Raw genomic sequence first — 20291 nt, 5'->3', positions numbered from 1 at the left:
AAGCAAATTTACCAGTTCTGCAGAATCTGAAATCTGATAAGACTGCAAACTCAAGGCTGAAGTAATGGAAATTTGCCTGACAACCATGTCCATGCTCTGCAGGTTGTGTATGTGCTCTCCTTTGGTTCTGTTGGGTGGCCGCTTCAGCCCGTGTCCATGAAGGTGATTGCTCCTGCTGTACTCAGAACAGAAGAAATTGTAACAGTACCTGCAGGGAGAAGTGATCAAAAGTTTATGAAGTAAATGCAATTATTGTAGACTTTCTTAGTTTAGAAAATTGTTTTATTTTACTAGCTATCAGTAATGTCTTATTTGTTCAGACAGTAAAAACAGCATGTTGCATTTTGAGGGGAAGAGGGCAGGGAGATCATGTTTATTAATTTTCACTTTATCTTAGAGTCAAAGCAGCTAATGTGATAGAGAAATCTACGCTTTTCATTTGTTTATTTTCTGCAATTGTGGTATAACATGTAAGTTTAAAACATTAAAATTATAAGCGATCAAGGGATTTAGCACTTTAGCTGTTAGAAGGAAGTTGCTGTTGTGTTGATAAACTCTTCTGACTCTATCAAACCCTGTATCAGATGACTTGCTGTGGTTCAAGGAGCCATGAAAGGATCTTTTTAAGATAACCACAAATATTAATTTTCCTGACACCAAATACTGGTGGAGCTGAACCTGAGCACTTGGTAATACCAGTGTGTCCAGTGAAATCTGGGCTGAAGGAAATGCTACCTGAAAAAGCCTTCAGTATTTTGCTAAAGATATTTGAAGATTTCTTGAAGTCAGTGGTTATATTAAGCATCTTATTCTGCACCTCTAGTGATACTTAAAGAAGGTCCTTTTAGGACTTCTGTAAACTGCATGCATTCATGATACACTGAAATTATTATTAAGCTGGAGAGAAACTTAATATGTTCAGTGTTATGTTCAGGACTAAACCTGTAGACACCTAAGTGTACCTAAAAGACTTTTACTACACTATATTTATTGTTTAAGCTATCCAGATTCTATTTTTTTGTTGTTGTTGTTGTTGTTTTTTTTCATTTTGGTGTTCAGCTGATTTCAAAATGGAACATCTTGCCGGAGCTATGCCTGTAAAATATCAAATATGCCCAAACTGTAGCCAGTACTGGAGGAATTCATATTAAAGTTCCAAGCTGAAGTGTAACTATTCTGCCTTTTAACCTAGTGATAAGTCTGTATTTATAAGCATCTAACAATTCACTATTTCCAGAAATACCCTCCATGAATGGAAAGATTTCTGGGAATGATCAGTTGGAATCAGCAATGATTTCTTAACATCTCTTTAGTACTTCAAATTTTAAGGATGATTTTGAGTCAGAAGTGCTACTATCACTACTAAGTAATTTGTCACCTGCAAGTAATTTGTCACCTGTATTTGTGAACCTGAAGAACTTTGCAAGGATATGAAAATATATATATATTACACAGCTTTTATAATTATATCCAACTAAGAATTCAAGAGCCTGTTGGCTGATAATAATAATAAGATAAAGGTTTATGACTCTTCATACCTTAGGGTCATAGAATGGAATCACATATAGGTAGTGGGGACCTGCCTGTACTATTTAGTAGCCTACCAGTATTGCCAGCATGAAAGCTAAATTCAAAACTGGTGGTAGCATGATAGCAGTGCTGGAAAGCATGTAAAGTCTTTCTAGTGGTCAGACACATTTAAAGGATAAAAGCTGCATGGTTGTTTACAGCTTGGTCTTTTTCTGTGCAGAGGACATATGAAAGGTGATAACTTTTCATAGCATGCTTTAAAAAAAATGCAAAATATTGCCCACCACACCACCACATTTTTTTTCTATTGATATTAACCTTTCCAGAAACAATAGTATTTTTATTAAACTTGCCATTAGAGATATAGGCTATATAACTTTTTTCTCAGTATCTGAGTGTTACTGGATGTATGATGGTGTATTTTAACTAAATATTTAGTGTCTTGAGGTTGCTTGCTGTGTTCTTTTAATCACTGTAATATTTGCACAGAAAATATTTTAAAAATTTTGAGATTAGACTTCATTGTTCTTGTTACAATGACATTTCTATTGATAAACCTAAATTGCAAGTTAGGTTTATCAAACCTACTTGCAAATTAGTTATTGTACTAAGAGACTCCAAGTGTTTGTGGTAAAGGGCCAAGAGTGTCAAGCCACAACCTGGAGTTAGAGAAATTTACATAATTTAGATTCAGGTGAAATTTAAGCAATCAAAACTTCAAGATATATAAATATTGAAAATGAATGAATCAGAACAATACTGAATCTGAATCTAGGGGATCAAATTCACAATATCTGCCTGGATCACTGAACTGCAGGTTATGTTATAATATCTGTAAGTATCTGTTATACCACAGATGACAGCCTTGTTGCATGAAGGTATTAATTTGTTTTATTTTGTTCTATCTTTACATTCCAAAAATGCATTGTATAATGAAAAATTGTCTTTTTATTTTTGGCCCCTCTACTGTGCACCTTCCACCTTCTTAGTGACTGCCCAGCATCTTTTTCCAGCATGAGTGAATCTATGGTTTTCAAGTGCTTTCTGAAAGCCATCCTAGTTCCACTTTTTGTCAAGGAAGAAAAGCTAGAAATGTATAATGCTGTCTGATTTAGCTCAAAACTGAGGCTGATCCAGCACAGCTGCAGTTTGCTGTATTAGTATTTACTGTTATTTAGGAGTCTGAATTTTAAAAAGAAGCCTTTTTTGTTTAGATTCCAGATCTGGCTGCCCAGCTGCCATCTGCAAACACTGTAATGTATAGATCTGATACTGACAAGGTAGTCATGTACCAGGCTGGGAGACTGGCAATGCAGTCTGTAATAGATGGAAATATCATATGACTCTACCAAAAGAACCTTTTTCCTTTTTATTTATTTATTGGGTTGAAACCATGACTAAACATGTTGAATCTACCTCTGCTACTCTGTGGAGAAGTGTAGAATAAGACAAGGATAAGTAGCACTTAGCAGTGGCAGAGGTTGGTCTGAAAAGTTTTTTGGTGCTTTTGTAACGGAATACCTGTACCCAATTTCCATCTCACATTTCAGAGGCAAATAATTAACAGAAAATAATGAAAACTAGTACGAATTTTTACTTGTTTAACAGTAGATGAGGAAATACTTCTCAGCACAATCCTTGCCCCCTTGCTGAAGGAACACGGAGCTGTAGATTTTATTAGCCACTTAAAAAACTGCTGGTAACAGCCGATTCACGGCTTTTGCCGGTAGATGGGGCTGTCCTTCAAGGTGATGTCTCTATCCCCTGACGGTCTCTCTCCATCCTCCCCTTATCCCCCCCCCCCACGCTTTTTATTTTTTTTTTATTTTTATTTTTTTATTTTTTATTCTGGCCCGCTATTTGCTGATTTGTATTAGGTACCACAGAGTGAGTGAGCCTCAGAACAGGAAGCTGAGGATGAAGCAGAGAGGATACTGCAGTGTTGTTGTTTTTTTTTTTCTTTTTTTTTTTTTTTCCTCTTCCCAGTGCGAATGCAATGCAGCAATTCGTGAATACTTGGTAATCTTTTGGAACTGGGAATCTGAACGCATTTATTAGAGAGAATTTCATCATTGCTATATCTTGGGGTTTTATTTTTCTTTTTCCTCATAATAAATTTGAAATTCATGTTTTATCAGGTAAGCCAGCAGGACATGAAATCCTAGACCTCAGTTTACTTACATTGTCTGTTCATATGGGGTCCACCCAACTTTTTTTTTTTTATTTTATTTTAATATCATATTCAAATGTTTGCTTTGTAGTTAATGCTAAGCATATAAGTAAGGAGCAAATACAGTTTGGTGGTTTTAAAAATGATTTTAAAGCTGCAGTCAGGTGTGTTTAGCAGTACAATATTCTGTTACAAGATGGATTTCACTGGACTTACGTATTTGAATTCTTGCCTTTTTGTTTGTTTGTGGGTTTTTTTGTTTGTTTTTGTTTTGTTTTGTTTTTGCCTGTTTGTTTTTTGAATTTTATTATTCAAGATTTTTCCCCTAAACTGTTTAGAAGTTACAGAAGTTATGTTGTTCCTGTTGTTCCTTCACATGGAAACATACAAAGGGCTGACCTTAGCTTTGCAGGAGTGTACAGCTTTCCTTCCCATGGAGAAGCTCTTCTTTAAGGCTAAATCCAAATGGCTGAGGTTTATTGAAGGTGGAAGGGGCTCCCTCCTCTTTTTTTCCCCTCCCCTTCTTTCCACATCTACCTCTTTCTCCAGCCTTTCTGATTCTGTACTTTGCTAGAAAACCTTGTTTTTATTTACATACAGATCAAGACTGATTGTACTGCTATAAATATAATTCGGTTCATAATCTGAACCGTCTTGCTTTTTCAAACAGCACAAGAAATTTGCCAGGTGGACATCAAGCTCTTTCAGCATCTCTTCTAAAATGGATTTCTTCTCTGCTGCTTGTCTGAGGTATGCGCTTAACACACTCCCACTTGAATTCATTTGTTTTGGATTGGGCTGGCTGCTGCATCCCCTCTTTGAAAAAGTTGTGGTTGCTCATTCTGCAGCATTTGAAAATGGATTTGTGTTTTGCTGTCACTGTTAAAAATCTATCCAAACTTACTTATCACAGAAATGCTTATTTTGTAGTTATGATGTTGAACTCTCGAGTTATATTGCCTGATGTTAGTACTGCATTCTTGAAACACACCTGCTTTTTCTATGTTTTTCAAGCTTGACCCTTCTGTTAATATAAAGTACAAAGGAAAAAAGACTAAAATTGTGCTAAAAATGACTCTGAGAATTAATGTGAAGCAATAACATGATGATTGTTGACAAGACTGACACCCTGTTAGTTTATTCTCTTGAGCCTAATTTGTGTGATCTTGAATATTTGCTGAAATATTTAGACACAAGAAAACAAGTTAGAGGAAGTCAGCCTTAATCTGATTGTCCTCAGTTAGTCAAGTAGAGTCACAAATAGTTTTCATTATTTTAAAGGAAGTAAACATGATGGGAGGGAAGGGGAAAGGTCAAGTTTTTATTTTATAAGGAATCAGAATCATATAATCTAAACAATTCTAGGGAAATTTTAGGTAAACAAGAGCAATTTGCATAGTATCGTTTTAGAAAAAAATACATATGTGAAGCATGACTATAATGACTTTCAGGAAAATGGTATAGATGTATATAATAGAATCCTATATCCTAAAAGCTGTTAGCAATGCTACTTTATATCAATGGTAAGAGTACTTTACTATGGATCATTGAAATCTATATTTAAATTGTTATATTAGAACCTTAACTTGCTTTGACGTTTCTGGAGTTAAGAATCTTCAAGATCTGTCAAGAGTTGGGAAGCTAAAACAAATGATTGATTACTGCATTTTAAAAACTAAGGTGGCCTTGAAGTAGAAAGCCTTTTGAATGTCAGTGAATATGACTCTTCTCCTCAATGCATTATCCCAATGCCAAGGACTTTAAAGGACAGGTGATTGTGGACTTTTAAAGGTGCTACTGCTTCTACTTCACTGCTACTATCTGTATCACACCACAGCCTGCCCTCTTTTCAACATTTGGGCTCCTATTCTAGAAGTTTTATATGTTACTAAGAGAAGCAAATGCGTTCAGGTAGAAAAGCCAAAAAGCTTAGTACTGGATTTTTTCCCTTAAATGGTATTTTTTGATCCGTTTGGCTAACTTAAATTGAAGAATTGAAGATTAAATTGTGAAGATTGCTCTGCTCTGAAATTGTCTGGCAGTACTAGGAAGAAGTGGGTACTTCTTTGCAAATATTTTTTGAAAAGTGGCACAGGCTTGGTCTAATTTTGTGTATGTAGTTAGAACTGTGTTCGATACTCCTCTAGATATATATGTTTTTTTTCATTTTATTCATTTTCTCGAATCCAGTACCAATTCACCTGCGGGAAAACATGCTGGGTCTTTTGGGCAAAATATTATGAATAGATTTGTTGATTCTCTTGCAATTGCAGAAGCATATCCTTCAGTTTCTCCACTGAAGACAGAGGATACATATCGGAGGCAGTAGGATTCCGCAAGAGTAAGAGAGAGCTGTATTTGGCCTGGAGACTTTGTGTTGATGCCAGAAGAAACACAGCAAAACACAAACCAAATTTCCTTTGCTGGCAGATGTATTAAAAATTGAACAATATATATGAACAGTTGTAAACTGAGAAAAAATATGATGGCATCAGTAAGACATATTAGATAAGGAATACCATTAGACTTTTTCTAGCAGAATAATTCAGAACACTTAAGAGACCAAGTTGCTCAAAGGGAAAAATTGTAAAGCTGGACTATGTTAAAATGGAAAAAAGAACCTTTGGGTAACTTTTACCCATTAAAAGCTACAGATGATGTTTCTGAGTGAGCTGATTATTGTAGGGAGATTGGCGATATCATGCATTATCTCCAAATGTTTTTCCCAAAGGTGAATAGTTCTGGTATATGTCACTTCCATTTTTTCTAGTTGTAGGTTTATTCTCAATGGATTTCTATCAATGAAAACTTCCAAAAGTTTTATGGTAATATTTGAAAATTTGGTATAGGTCATGTAATCAGTTAAATTTCAAATATAGACTGAGAAAATGTAGTGTGTTCTGTAGCCAGGTTAGTCCAATTTCTGTAAAATATACTGATCATTTTTATTCAATTAGTAATATTTATTTAAAGAATTACAGTAATGTCTTAATGAATACATGGGTGTTCAATGTTTTCATGTCCCCTGCCTCTTACAGGTTTTTTTGTCACCTTTTCTCTCTCTTCCATTTCCACCGTTGTGTGTCATTCCAGGGCCCCTTTCAGTCTTCTAATGTGCTATTTAGTACTGGAAAAAATATAATTGATTTTATTTTAAGCCTATTACCAAAATTCTGGGTAGCACCCAGCCATATTAAATATCACTTGAAATACCACATTTCTGACTCAGATCCCATTTTACTTATTGTCTGCATTTATCAGCCCCAGAAGCTTTCTGTCTCCTTCCTCTGTGCTTGGAAATTCTGATTATATTGCTTTTTCTATACATAAGTTTTTATCGCTTTCTGTCTCAGCAGTGCATTTCTGTCTTTCCAGTGTTCTATTTTAAAGTGTCTCTATCCTCCTTTTTTACTTGTTTCCCCATTTTTTTACAAGTCTCTGAGAAAAAGAGGACATGACCCCTCCATTTTTGGTCTCAAAAACATCCAGATCAGTTTGTGCTTTTCCCCATCTCATTCCATCTATCTTGCTAACAAGGTATTGAAATAAATTATCATGTGGATCAATCTCCTTCATCTTACTTCTACTCCTTAAACAGATTCTCTAATTTGCTTATAGAATGTTCTTTTTAAAAATTACTTCATAATGCAATTCATAACACTAAAGATCATCATGCTAAACAACAACAAACAAATCCTGTCAATGTCAGCAAGAAAAAAATAGGAATAAATCTAGAGGCTTGTGGGACTCTAATAGGCTTTTTTAATAGTGGTTTTGTTCAAAGATGACAAAGCTAAGCAGCAACTATGCTACTTTTTAACTGAAGTAATGGATTTGAAGGAAGCTTTCAAATGTTTGGTTATTTACATGTAAGTGCATTTTAAGCCAGTGACTTGATGGTGTTCCAGATGTACTGGCCTGCAATGCTTCCATCCTCTCATCCCTCCCTGGACTCCATTTTCTACTTAGTCTTTAATAGTGTTTCCTTCAGAGGTCTTTCATTTTATTTAATGTTTTAAAGTATCTGACTGTTTTGCTTCAAATTATTATCAGATTTACTTGCCAATAGGAAATCATGACTGAGATCTTTCTGAGGAAGATGAGAGGTGCTGCTTGAAAGAATGCCTCAACAGGGCTCTTATGGAAGCTTGGGAAGGATTTCTTGAGTAGGTCTAGAAATGAAAATGGAATGAAAGAGGCAAGTGGGTGGTTAGAAGCTGAATACTGGAGGTGATTTTTGTTCTCTGCATCCATAGCAGGTAGGACAAGAAAGAAAGACTGCAGAAATAGACTCATCCAGATGAGATACTGTGAGGGACTTTCTAATAGTGAGGATGGCAAACAGTTCTAAGAGAGTGTCAGGGGAAGCTCTGAAATCAGTTATGAAGGTCTGTAGGAAGAGGCTAGATGAAACATATGTCAGGAAATAGGTTTAGTGATTTGACTTGGGCAGGGAGGTGTAGTAGAGGGGCCTCTGATAATTGTTTCTGACCTTATTTTTCTGTAAATCTACAAAGAGGTAGATACCCAAGGAACAACACCCTTCCAGAAAGATACAAAAAATACTTCAGAAACAGACAACCTAAATATATCTTATATAAGATTTAATTTAGGATCTTAAAGTACGTAAGCCACTGATACTAAATGGAAAAAATAAGTTATCCTCAATTAAAATAAACAAATACATGTATTCTTAAAGCTTAAGTATGTAATCCAGACGTTATCTGGAAATCTCACCTCAAAATAATAATGCTTTCAGATCAACTTATTTTCTCTTTAGACACACTAGGGGAGATGGATAAGAAAGGATGACCCTTTACCATATTTTCAGGACTTCATATTGTCTCAAAACAGGAATACTTACAGACCTACTATTCCGAATTATCAATGATACCTCCACTTCAAGGAAAATGGTCTGATTTTATTAGATATTTTGGCTCCCTCTATGCCAAGACAAAGTGACATGAGATACTCTGTTTCTTCAAAGTGTCTTGTCCTTAAAAATCTAGAGACCATATGCACCCTGTCTACAGGGAATGCCTTCTCATGTGAGCTAACTCTTGAGTTATGTCCTGAAATTCTTTGGGAAACTACTAACTAAAATGAGTGAAATCTGTGCCAGGGTCAGCTGTATTTAATGAGAGGTGCTTGTGTCTCAGGATCCAGGAGTATTTCTTTCCATTGATTAATGCATCGTCTCTTAAGCTACAGAGGAAACAAAAGAAATATTTTTGTATAAATATGTATATTAATATATATATATATATATTTAGGAAGAGGTAATAAGATTTTATTGTGCAGAATAATTATTTAGCGTATGACTTTAAAATAGCCTAAATAAATTCACAAACTGGAATAACATGGCAATAAGGTAGATACAATATTTTAACTTTTGAATTAACTTCTGAAAAGGAAACAAAACAATATTGTCTGGAATGTCCTTTAGGAACTTTATACTTAGAAGCTATACAGTTCAAATTTATTTGTTTTTCTCTCTTTTTTTTTTTTTTTTTTTTAATCTATGACAGTTATAGAGGGACACATCTTCACATAGATTGCTTAATACTAATTTTAAAAATTAAATTGAAGTCTGGAAGATTGTTAATCAATGCTTACAAGAAATGCAAGACCAATTTAGAAAGTACCTAGTGAAATCAGATGCCTAACTGGACTAAATCAACCCCAGACCTGTTTTATTTCTTTTTATTAATTCTGAAAACTTACATGAAAAAGTGTACACAAATCATTACAAATACATTTCCGTTTAGTGGCAAAATAAATTGATTTTGTTTAACTTTATTGATTAACTGTATTGATATTGATTTTGTTTTACTTTATCAGTAAGACTTACGCAGGGTGTGAGAAAAGAAAGCTACACTCAATATACATAAAACATGATGGAAAATACTTCAGCTCCTGGTATTATTTCCTGGTACTGGGGAGTTTACAAAACTTTTGCTGACACACCTAGATAGGGAAGGCTTGCAAAATATTACTTCAGGATGTTGTGTTGTCTACTTTTTGATGGACAAGTATAAAACTAGTTGTAGAATTGTACAGAAACAGAATTTATGTTTGGGCTATAAAAGTGTAAGAAAATTTTCTGAAATAACTTTATTATACTACAAAAGCATATTTTGAAAGAAAAAAAAATAAAATTTCTAAGTCTGGTAAAGATAATGAAAACAAACAAATGATTTGCATTAGTAGTGTCAGGTTTCCATACTATTCCTGGTAGAGTAGGAAACTTAATGATCTTATATACTTCAAAGGACCACTAATTTTTCAAAATTACACTGTAACTAATTCTATCTGGCAATTCAAAGGGTATTTCATATCAAAGAGTTTCTGAACAGTTACAGATAAATCTCGTATACTGTGAGACAGTTAACCTTTAAAAAATGAGGAAAACAGAGACATGTTTGTTCCAGTCACTGGACAAGGTTCTCCAGGTGGAGAGTCTCCATTGATGGACATACTCAAAGCTTGATTGCATGTTCCCCCATGAGCAACATGCCCAGGGTGGGTTGGGGTGGCCAATCTCCAGAGGTGACTTCCTACCTCAGCCAGTCTCTGAGTCTAATACAAAAGCAACATTTTAGGAGTGTGCAGTGGAAGATGTCCATAGCCTAGTCATCTGTAATAAGTGGCAACTATACAATAAAATATAAAAAAGTAGGCTACAAACACAGTCTTGTGTTACCAGGTATGAGGACTGTCCCTGCTTTGAAGTTTCATAAATGGGACATAAAGTAGACACTAGTTTATAGCTTTATTGATATATTTATGAGCAATGATGCTACCAAAATAAAATAAAATAAAACTTAATTACTTTAAGTACCTTTTAAGTAGAATTTCAATCAAAAAATATTTTATTCAAATGATGTTTTTAGTCTTTTCATTCTTAATTATTTGAAAGTTGTATTTTGCAACACTGGCCATACAAACTAGAAGGAACCATAGAATCCTTTGGTTTGCTAACAGCAACATCTGCTTTAGTTATCATTAAAGTTGAAAAGAAGTAACAGTTTAGAAAGGCCTACACATTTTGGACTTCTTTAAAAACCTCTACTTATTATATCTAATGCCAGTCCAGGAATTCTTACAGTTTATGGGAGCCCTACATCTGCAGTCTGGTAGAAGATTCTCATATCTCTTAGATAGTATGTCTGGTAATTTTGACTCTAGGTTATATCCTGTCTAGCTGCTACACAGCCTGTCTGTGAGTCTGTCACTTATGGGCATTGACTTCAGACATGCCCTCTTCTTTCCCCTTAAGAGGTTTCTGTACATCTGTTAAGCCTAAGTTCAGGTTAACCCTGAACCAACACTAAGTAATATTTAATGGCTGTGCTGGGAGAAACTAAAATGCATACTTCTCAATAGCAGGAAATAATAAATTACCAGACATGCTACCACCGTAAAAGCAAATTAGGTGATAGAGTACCCCCATCTTATGTTCGTCTGCCTAATTCCTAGCCAATAGCTAGCACTGTCTTGACCAAATAGAAAAAAAAAAAAAAAAAAAAAAAAGACAAAAAAAAAAATGTTGTCGATCAATTAATAAAAAAAAAAATGCAGTGGAGTAATAAATATTCATTTTTATTTTTAAAAGCTACTTCTCTGTTCCAAAACAGATAAACACATCTCTCTTCAGTACATGTCTTCTAGTAGTAAACGTCTTTTAATAAAGATTTTATCTCCCATTTTCCCATTCTCTTGGCCTCTTTGCCCATAGGATTTCTATGGGCATCTCATCAGTGACATTTTTTCAGGGTCATATGCTTAGCAGGATTCTGAAATGCTGGTTATGGTCTATTTTGGCTTTTTTTTTTTTTTTTTCTTCTTCTCCAGTGACTAAAGATTGACTATGAGCTAGAGCTAAAATTTCATAAGATAGGTCAAAGCTTACATGTCTAAGTCTATATTTATGTGCTTAGACAGAAAAATACAATGTCCAAAACAGTGTGACAAGAATTTCTTATTGACTTCTGTGTGAATTCTTGATTGCTTAGCACTTTGGAAAAGAATGACTTATGCCTTTTGCTGTCTGTTCAGAAAAATTCCTGATATGAAATATGAGCCATTTGTTCTCTTTCGTGTGAAAGATTGTGAATGGCTAAATAATGACTGTGGGTAGTAAAATTGTGATTAGCACTTTTCTGAAATCTACAAAATAAGCAAGTTACCCTTCTCTTTAGTGGTCTGCAGGTCTGATTTCTCTGCATAATAATTCTGATTCAGGTGGCTCTCCCAAATCAATAATTAACTTTCAGGGATCATAATATATATTATTTTTGTTTCTTGAGATGTTGATGAGTTATCTTAGTTCAAATTCTGCATTGAAGATATGTAGGGCATATTTTTACCTCTGGAATTTTCAGAGACTTTGTTCTTAAAAACTTTGTGCTTTCTGGCTGTCAGGCTCTGCTACTGAATGCAGTCCATCATATCGATTCTCCAAACTACACAATTTTAATACCTCTTAAATTCCAGATTCTTACCTGGAAATTCTTCTACTTCAGTTTGCGCCCATGTTACCTGTTGTCTTGCATACATATGGATATTTTTGTGTAGCTATTAAAAGTAAGGATTCTTCCATGGAATCTAAGAAACAAATCTGTATGTACTACTCAAATATGGGAAGAAAGTGAATTACTGCCCAACACAGCATGTTATATAAGTGTACTGAAAAATGTTATATGGCACAGACAGAAATAAGACATTTAAGGTGAAGTTGTTTTGGTAGGTGATCAGCCAAATCACAGGAGAGTTTTGGAAGATATCTTGAAAAATAATAGATTAAGAAGACAATAATGAGAAAGCTTTGCAGATATTTTTTTCTGCTAAATGTGACTGGGAGCCTTCTTCAATAGCACAGTGTTGATGTAAATTGAAAATTGACCAATGGAGTTGACATCTAAAAAAGGTATTTGTCATAATGAAGAAACAGGCTGCAAAGACCCTCTGAGAAGGGGTCCTATATTTTCTGAGAATGGATACAGCAGGATGACATGGCCTAAAGTCACCCTGCATCTCTTTTGATAAGGCCAAGGAAATTTTCATTCTCCTAAGCTTAATAGAAAACAAAGAGAGACTTAGACATTTATTACCTTGTGGATGTATAAGAAAGATTCTGTCTCAGATATGTATGGAAAAAAATACATTAAGATTTAGGCATAGCCTGGCTCCAAAACATAGGCAAGGACTCATGAAACATATAAGAGTTGGTTTTATTGTGAGTGCTAGTAGTATAGACACCACTAACCTTGGCAGCCTTTAGGTTTGGTTGCTCACCTTTCATGTGCCAAGCTACTGCGTTAAGTATTGGTAGACTGGGACGTATCACTACACCTAGAATTTGCAAACACTTTGTACCTGCAGAGGTGGTGTAAAGAAGTCTCAGGTAATTAAAACATGGGTCAGCAGGGCTTTGTATATGCTGCTGAATAGGATGTTTCTGAAGGGAGCTTGGAGACTAAAATAGCTACAGCTGTATATTCTGCCTGCATTCTTCAGTATGACTACATCTTGGCTGTCTGCTGTTCAGGTACAAAAGCAAAATTGTACCCTGAACAGGGTACATCTGCCTAAAGGTACTTGCTGCTGCAAACTTGAAGATCTGCAAGCAACCAGCTTCCCAAATCCAGATGGAGTTCCTATAAAAGGCAGTATAGACAGATACGTATTTTGTCAGGAGAAGCTTGTGACAGAATGCAGATTTGGCTGCACTCTGTAAAACATAGTACAGAAGTAGCCTGAGAAAAATAAGTTGAAAAATTAAATATATTTTAAAAATAAGCATATTAAGATTTGATTCTGTAATATAGCCCACATTTTCACCGAGGTCCCTTCTTAGAGGTCATAGTTTCTTCAGTTTCTGGGACAGGCTGTGTAAGGTACCTATTCACATTCTTGTGCTTTGGCCATCTGTTATGTATCAGACCATCGTGTTCTCACTGAAAAAATACCTCCTGTTCTACACTCTCATAACCACCACTATTACCTTTAATAGTTACTAAAACATGTAAGGATTATGCAGGTATTTATTCAGCAGCTTTTTTTCCCCACTCCCTCTTCTAGTTTCACTAAATTCAGTATCAGGTTTATATTATTACAAAGGTACCTGAACTTGGAGATGTATTCTATCTTTTTACTCTTGGAATGTGCTGATGAACAGTAGGATGGTAGCAGAGACCATGCTGAGAGAGCACAGTTCAGCCAGTGCACTATTTATTCAGCATTTTGGACACCACAGTTCCATAAAGGAATTTGTGATGTGCTGAGTGTTCTATCACGCAGTACAGGCTCAGCATTGGTTTTAGACATGTTGGTAGACAGCTCTGCCAAATATCACACAGTCCTGTGGCCTATTTTGTCTGAACAGCTCTATCACAACAAAAGTGAAAAAGACTGAGAATTACTACCTCCTCTCCTTTCACATAATTATTAAGCAATCATGGTAAACCATGAAGTCTTTTACAATGGTGGTAGCTTTGATCTTGGCCTTTATTGGTTTGGGAATATTTTGGCTACATTCAACTCTGTCCCCACTTTCTGGCTTTCTCCAAGCTTCTGCTGTCAACCTGTAGTTCACCCAAGAACTCCCTTGCCACCCAGCTCAGCGGAAGACCTATCTTCAGAACCTGAAAAGCCCAAAATTACCCCACCTAGCATTCAGCTTCCAGAAAGCCTGGCTACCTGGGAAGATGAAAGTAGACAGGGAGTGAGGGAGCACAGCTGCACCTCACTCCCTAGAACCTGTTTACTTAAAGACAATATTTGTTTCAAGATCCTCATGGACTTGACAGAAAGGTGAAAAAAAAATCAGGAGGTGAGAGGGAGAGTTTGATTAAAAAAAAAAAAAAAAAAAGAAGAGGAAAAAGGGAGAGAGAAAATTCAGATGCAGTTTTCATATATTTTCTTATGACCTTCCCCAGACTAAATCCTTGCCACCATCCTCAAACTTTCCCACTCTGACAATCACTTTCACAACATCTATTTCCATTGACATTTTATGTCATATGGCTTGTAACGTCATATGTGAAAAGCATTTTACCAACCCACAACTTAAAGCCTGAGAACTAATTCTCACTAGAAAGAGGACCTCCACAATAATGATTTTATAAACACTATATCATTTTACTAAAGTTACTAAATGATGGGTATGTATATTTACGTAAGTTGCAATAGTGCTTTTATCAATACAAGTATCTTGCAATTATTTTTAATCCATTAGTCCTACAGCACTGAAATATCAAAATAAGTTCAGAAAAAGAAACTGCATTGTATCAAATATAAATGTCTGGTGGTAAAATTTCATTATGTAAAAGAAAGCTAAAGGTAAGTATTGCTCCAGGTTAATGTGCATCTACTTTAAGGTAAGTCAAAGGGTTTGAACTGAAATAACATTTTTATATAGCATAAATCAGAATTTTTCTTCAAGATAAAATTTAAATATATCAATCAGGTGATAAAACTTTCATGAATGAAGTCAATAGAATGTTTTGAGAACAGCTTCAATGGGATCAAGAGTTCATCTGTTATCTCATAAAAATGAGAATGTTAAGAGCAATAAATATGGAAAAATGGATAAAAAGGAGTAACAAACCAACTCTTATTCTAAATTTCTGAACCCAGAGAAGTTTGTTTTATCTATAACTTTTAATGACTTTTTCCTCAAAAATAGATTGTTTGATGTAATTTCCACTTATTAATATATGCATATAATAGTATATGAAGTCCCCCATTAATCCCAGCCTCAGTCAAGGTAACAAGATCATTTCTTAGCTTCTTAATTGTACCTGTTTCCCTCAGCCTTAAATGCCCTTCCGTTCTTTAGGGCCATGACCTACATGTTGCATTCGTTTCTTCTCTGACAGTGTTCATTGTTCACGTACCAAAGACTTTATCTTCATAACTGGATATTATCTTTTATGTAATGAATTTATTTCCGTTATTCTTCCTGATCTTAAACACATGTAGGAATTCTTTAAAACAAACAAACAACAACAAAACCCACCTTTGGCTTCTCACTGGTTTATACACATGCAACGAGGTGGTATCTATGACATTTGCAGAAACATTATTCAGCTCTGTGTCTGGCACAAAATTGTGCTCTGCCTTCAAATGCATTGATCAGGCAGCAAGAATGACATGCTAAGGAATGCCTCCAGGCATTGTTTCTCAGCTGGCTGTATTTTAAATCGATACCTTACCCTGGGAATGGCTGAAGCTTTCTCTCATCTAGGCAGACTAGAATTAGCTTTCATGCTGTTAGCAGAGTAAAGAGTTCTGGGAGAACAATGACAAATCCTCTCATTTACATGTATCTTCAAACTATTTAAGATATTGAATGACCATAAGATATTATAACTCGCTATGCTAACTTAAAAATCACTATTTAGGAAAAAAAAAAAAAAAATATATATATATATATATATATATATATATTCCAAAACACTGTAACCTCAATTACAACATTAAAAAATAGTTTAGAAACAGCAAGAAGCTGTTTAAATCACAAATGCAGGAGTTAATTAAAATCATTAAAAAGACAAATGTTTATTTGGAATTATAAGAAAAGCTGAAAAGCATTTTAATCATCAATCTCAAATCCTTTAAAACGGGTAGTGCGTCATTTTCCCCAACAGAAAAGCTGAATTTGCGAGATGTAGTTGCCTTTAGTTAGAGCTGCCATTGTGTGCAATGTTCTCCCCTGTACCATGTCACTGCTCTTATTTGAGCTCTTATTCACACGAGCAGAAAAACATGAAACAGATCTTATATCAATTTCAGTTCAACGGCAACATAGAAACCTTTGAATTTATATTTTTATTACTTCATCAGTTTCTTTTAAATAATTTGACTACACAATTTATGTGCATTGAATTGTATTTATGGGAACTGAAGATCTTTCCTTTTTCTATTTCTGTACCTATATTTGAGAAGGGTTTCTTTGCAAAATAATCACTAAATATGCACTACAACCATATTTTTAACCACACAGTTAAGAACTTATTTGATAAAGTAAGTGTAGCCTGCTTCTTAGTAGATGATCTGGTCTTTCTGGAAGTAGCAGAAATGGTTCAGAATTTCAATGACTGAGTGTGTTGCTCCAAAATTTAGTATAATTTATGCTATTTTTAAGTATCTAGCTATATTCCAGAAATTTCTAATTAATGGTCTTCTGCTTTGAGTATTATATCACATTTTGGTATAATGTGACGTTTACTCATTTCTGCTTTTTTTTTTTTTTAATTCTTTTGTCACCCTCAATGTACATTTTGCCTGTTTTCTCAGTACACTTATTGCAAAATTAATGAATTTAATACTATTTTTCTGTGCTGCTAAACATTTAATGCCTCTGTACTGTACATATACATTATGATTTATTTTAAAGAAGAACATTTCTCTAATTTTAGGATTAACCTTAGGATTAAAAAATAGCAAAAAAAAAAACAAAAAACAAAAAACAAAAAAAACAGATACAAATACCAGTAGATTTCATAGTCTATAATTGTATCACTTGTAGCTTCTGACTGTATTATTATTTATCTTTAAATTTTTATATTTTCAAAATAAAATTAGCATCCTGAATATTTATTGTAGGGTTAGAATATAAAATATTAAATCACTGGAAACTCACCAGCGCCTTAAAAGAAAAAAAGGTGAAATCTTTGCTTTTAAATAAAAGTCAGTGTGGCTAACAGTCTTCATACAATGGGTTTCAAACCACTGCTTCTGCAGAAATACTAGTTCCCAGGCTCTGCCTTTCTTTGCAAGTCTGATGCTTTTCATAATAAGGCTTTGTTCAAAGGGTGTGGCGGAGGCAGCAGATGCTGTTGCTGCTGCCTGTAGTTAACCATTTAATAGCAAATGAGATTTCATCGCTGCTACTAATTTTTGAGATTTTTTTTCCTTTATGAAACTGAAATTATCATGAGTACAGAATAGGGTCTTTTCAGATCTCACAGAAGCTTAACACTGGAGGAAATAAATGAGAATTAAACAACAACAACAACAACAAAACTGGGAAATAAATCTTGAGAAATGATTGGAGAATGTTAATACACAAAGCCCAGTGCAGCTGGGTTTCTTAAATCCAACTGTGATTATTTGGAGTCATGTGTTACAGCCAGTAATTCCTATATAGTTCCTCCTCTGTGTGCCTCAAACCTTATAATTATTACAAGCATATTCTAATGCATGCTTCTTGGGCTAAGATACATCATGTCTATGCAAAACACCCTCACAAATTATGATGAGTCAGCTTCTATGGGAGATGGCAGTCTGTAGGTGAATGATAGTACTGACCAAGACTATTGATCTGAATTCAGGCTTCTTGCAAATCGCTAGGCATCTTCTGGGAATTAATGTAGGCCTTTCTCTCTCTCTTCAACACCAGCTTTGTGGAATATCACAAGGGCAGATATGGATGGATGGGGTGAGTTAAATACGCTCAGAACCCATCCACACAGGAAGTCAACTTACCATTTCATGTCACCTAGACAACTCATTTTCAGTAATTCTTTCTGTGGGTACACCAGATAGCTCACCCCACCACCAGCTTCCTGGTTGCTGCACAGGGAACCTGCACAAGCGGAAAGCAAATCTGACCTTTAGCCTTGGATTTAGTATTGCTTCAGTAAAAAAATCAAGATGTAATCACAGGACGACAATTGGCACGTTAGTGAAAGGGAGATGACCAAGAAAATTCATTCTGGTAAGTGGGATGATAACTAAACAGCAGATTAGTGGATGGATTTTAATGAGCTCATGGCAATGACCAGGTGGTCTCCTGATGCAGGAGCTGGGAGTAATAAAACCAAAGGTTATTCCTGGCCATTTTGAGAAAAGCTGTGTGCAAGAGAGAGAGCTTGAATGACTCAGGCCAAAGTGCAAAATTTAAGCTAAGAGTCAGTAAGAAATTCAGAGAGATAGCAGTGGAGGTCTGTTTTACTTTTTCTATTTTTGTTTTTCTCTTGTTTACTCTCTTCAGAGTAAAGCATAATGGTATTAATGACTTCTGCAAAGTCTCTGTGTCTCTTGCTTTGAATGCTGTTTTTTTTTTCTGAATCACATGGTTCAGCTGCTGTTTTCCCAAGTGAGCTGCACACCAGTGTCAGAAGTATGGTGTTTTGGGATGAATCTGTTAAGACACAAGTGAGTGTGGGAATAAGCACTGGTGCTGGGATTTTATGAGGCCTGTTGAAACATAGGTGCCATTTGTAGTAAAGGAAGCAGACAGGCTTTGTCTAGAAGGTGTGCCAGAGGGACTTATCAAGGCAATGTGTAGCCTGGAGGGAGTACATCATATCAATTGCAACACAGAGTTGAGCTACAGAAACCAGCTCTAAATGTGTACAATTGCTTGTGTACTAGCTGCAATAATTCATAGTTGTTAGTGCAAATAATTTATTTAATATTCACTAGGCTAGATTAACTGCACAGTTATACTGCTTCTAGGGCACAGGATGGTAGGGCTTGAGTGATGTCAGGTCTTAAGACTACTGACCCGTGTAGGGGTGCCTGGACATAAGACTGAGACATAGTAGTCTGATGAATGTCCATTTGATGGGAGCTTGTGCAAAATGGCATTAGACTAGCATTGTTAACTCAAATTCTATTGGAAAACTATTCAAAACTAATCAGAAAACAGGTGAGATTTTCTTACTTTTTTATCTTTGACCTAGCCTGTGTACTGAAAAAAGTTTGTTTCTTTTTTTTTAGTCACAATGATGTGATAATTTTTTATTAATTGTAAGAAATTTTCAGAGATGCAAATCATCTGAAAAAAAAGGAATCCATGACATTTATATAACTTGTACTGCATAGCCTACATTGCTTTGTTTATTTATTTTTTTAACCAAAGAAAAGCACTATTATGTTTGCTACGATAAATGGAGGAAAACGTTTCATACATTGCTTTAGAAAATTATTATTAAAATGGTGATGTTGATTCTCAATAGGAGGGGGTCCCTTTACTGATCAAATGAAAAAAAGCAGAAAGGCCGCTTCTCTGCACTCTGTACTGCAACTATTTGTTGCACAAGGTACACTGCAGGAACAAAATACACATGGAATTCATTCAGCTTGGTAGCACTCCAGTAGTTCTAAACTATTAAATGTATTTGCTCTGATGGAGTAGTAATCCAGATGCCCTGTGATTTGTCCCTTTAATTTTTTTTTTTCTTTCTATGGAACTGCATAACCAATTTTTTTTCAGCTTTCTAAAATAGAAATGACTTTGTTGCAGTTAATGGAATTAAGCTATCAAAGCAGAAAGCAGAAGCAAGCTCTTTATTTTTAATCTAAAGCAAAGCACAGTAGCTATAGAGATACATTGCTTAAATTTAAAAATGTAATGAGAAGTCCAATGGCAATCAAACCAATGCATACACGTATATAAAATTAACAGTGATGAACAAAATGCTGTGTCCACATCATGTGGTCATTTGATTTACTCTAAATGACAAACATGGATAAGGACTAACAATATACATGTTTGAGGGGAGGTAGGAGTGGAGGAGTGAAAACTGCAACTAAACCCTCTTTTCTCTTGGATATTCTTAATCTTTTTCTCAACTAT

The 20291-nt window shown here is 35.0% G+C and overlaps 1 protein-coding gene and 1 long non-coding RNA gene across 4 annotated transcripts in view; one reads left to right on the top strand and one right to left on the bottom strand.

Annotated features, from left to right (window-relative positions):
• Window positions 1–18405, bottom strand: part of LOC137858228 (uncharacterized) — a 120095-nt gene extending 101690 nt beyond the window's left edge. Inside the window, exons 1-2 of the long non-coding RNA XR_011097582.1 lie at window positions 17349–18405; window positions 13–208 (exon numbers count right to left, since the gene is read on the bottom strand). This is a non-coding gene — a long non-coding RNA (uncharacterized lncRNA). The remainder of the gene's footprint in view (window positions 1–12; window positions 209–17348) is intronic.
• Window positions 1–20291, top strand: part of LOC137858226 (sodium channel protein type 1 subunit alpha) — a 110359-nt gene that overhangs the window by 13625 nt on the left and 76443 nt on the right. For 2 of the 3 annotated variants that reach the window (XM_068685645.1, XM_068685646.1), the window contains one exon: window positions 4371–4450. The gene's annotated coding sequence lies outside the window, so the exon portion shown is untranslated. Of the gene's footprint in view, window positions 1–3471; window positions 3669–4370; window positions 4451–20291 lie in introns of those variants that run through there. The other variant, XM_068685648.1, reaches the window with a different exon arrangement.

This window comes from Anas acuta, chromosome 6, assembly GCF_963932015.1.
Source record: "Anas acuta chromosome 6, bAnaAcu1.1, whole genome shotgun sequence".
Lineage (NCBI taxonomy): Eukaryota > Metazoa > Chordata > Aves > Anseriformes > Anatidae > Anas > Anas acuta.
This window is presented reverse-complemented; position numbering and strand designations above follow the sequence as displayed.